The following is a 1,928-nucleotide window of genomic DNA, read 5'->3' as shown; positions in this document are numbered from 1 at the left end:
TTTTCGTAAAGATTTTGGTATTCCAAGATGGCCGCTGGCCCACTTCCTGTTTTCAGTTTTCGGTCTCTGATCTCAACGACAATAGGTCTATAGGGGTTTTAATTGATTCAGAAGGGGGAACTTTAGGCGAGGACAATCATATTTTATAAAGGATCAAGGTAATACCCATGGGGATAGTGCGGCGGAGGAGGTCCAAAATGGGAGCTTTGCTGAAATTTGGCTTTAAAATCTGCCTCCTCCTTATATTAATCCTTGAATGGGTTACAACCATATATGGATGAAGGGCTACCAAGTTTGTTCAACAAATGACCTTTACCTATTTCAGAAACTTATGTATTCAACAAAGGAATTCCTTGTATTGTTTATGTTAATCGTTAATCAATACTTTAGACTGTGACTTTGTTGTTTTGTGCCATGAGTCAGATGAGCGTTAAGGCCCATGGGCCTCTTGTTTATCAATTAATTTATTTAACTAATAAATTTCTAGACATTAACAGAAAAGCCATAAAATATATATACCGGGTTTAGATGTTGATGGTCATCAGTTGTTGAGTAAGTGTCAAAAGATTTTCATTGTTTAAAATTAAAAATTCATGTGCATTGTATATAGCTCTGTGGATCAGCATTATTTATGTGAACCCCACCTATATTCTTCTCATACTTTATATTCGGACCATAATTTGCTTTACTTTAGAGTTTTGATTTGTCTGCTGAGTGTATGGGTCCAGATGCAGAAGCCTACACCAGCATACTCTTTTGGGTAAGATCATTGTGTAATTCAATCAACTATTTAGCACATAAATCAAAGTCATTTAATTTATATTGTGTAAAGGTTGCTGCCAAAAATTAATGGCCAAATATTCTCTGAACCATTCTTATATTTGGAAAGAGAATGACAAACACTTTCAAATGTTAATTGTAAACCAAATTCTATGACATTTGTTCTGATTTCTCCCTATATTTAACATTTTTACTTTTATCAGATATGAAAGATTTGAAGTGCTAGCAGTGTTTGCCTCTACAATGTTAGCCCAACTTGGAGCTTTATTTGTTATCAAAGAAAGGTTAGTTGGTTTATTGTGGCTAGTTCTTTTGACCTTTAAGTATCCATTACAAATTCTAAATTAATATTGTAAGTTTGAGTGATTAGTTCATGAGAGAAACATATCTGTTACATTGTTTTTTGTGTCACCTGCAATGCAAGGGCGACACTTAGGTATCACTACACCTCGATGTTGATGTTGATGTCAGCATCTAGGAAAAGGTTTGCATGGGATAACTTATCCCGGATAAGTATTTTTTGTCCAGTTTCAACCAAATTTTTACTTTGTATTAATGAGATTAAAGTAAGTGATGCCAGGTACATGTGTACTGATGTTTGTGCATGTACATTTAGAGTTATTTCCCTTACAATAAGAAACATTTATGTTTTTCAGCATAGAAAGACTTATACAAACAGCCTGACATTCATACGTAAGTTTAAAGTTTTAATATCCTTTTGACTCGGCTATTGCCAGCTGATATCACCAGGATTGGATGATACATTTCAATCAGATTTTGTGAGTTGTTGGGTGTAGTGACTTTTTTTCATTTTAATAAGTAATATTTTGTTATACATGTAGTTATCTCCCTTCCTTTATTGATCAGTATTTGATTCATGTCTTATCTAAATAGTTTCTTATACATTAACTTGGAAAATATTTTTGATACACTTATGGTCAAATTAACCAAAGAAAGGTGCAACTTAATCCATCAAGTTTTTATCATTTCTTATTCAATGGCATGTAACGTTGTAATGGCACATAAGGACAAGGTTATTGAAAAGTGTGTAGTGAATCAGCTTCCTATATATAATCAAAGTGATACTAAATGTATGTCTGAAAGAAAAAACAATCTGTGCACATACAAAACTTTTACCAAAATGTTAA

At 33.0% G+C, this 1,928-nt stretch overlaps 1 long non-coding RNA gene across 1 annotated transcript; it reads left to right on the top strand.

Annotated features, from left to right (window-relative positions):
• Positions 1 to 650: 650 nt before the first annotated feature.
• LOC138314097 (uncharacterized) lies at positions 651 to 1,455 on the top strand. The gene is made up of 3 exons (XR_011207325.1): positions 651 to 760; positions 984 to 1,064; positions 1,437 to 1,455. It is a non-coding gene; the product is annotated as an uncharacterized lncRNA (long non-coding RNA).
• Positions 1,456 to 1,928: the final 473 nt, after the last annotated feature.

Source organism: Argopecten irradians, unplaced genomic scaffold (assembly GCF_041381155.1).
Source record: "Argopecten irradians isolate NY unplaced genomic scaffold, Ai_NY scaffold_1367, whole genome shotgun sequence".
Classification (NCBI taxonomy): Eukaryota; Metazoa; Mollusca; class Bivalvia; order Pectinida; family Pectinidae; genus Argopecten; species Argopecten irradians.
The sequence above is the reverse complement of the archived record's forward strand: the minus strand, read 5'-3'. Positions and strand labels throughout refer to the sequence as shown.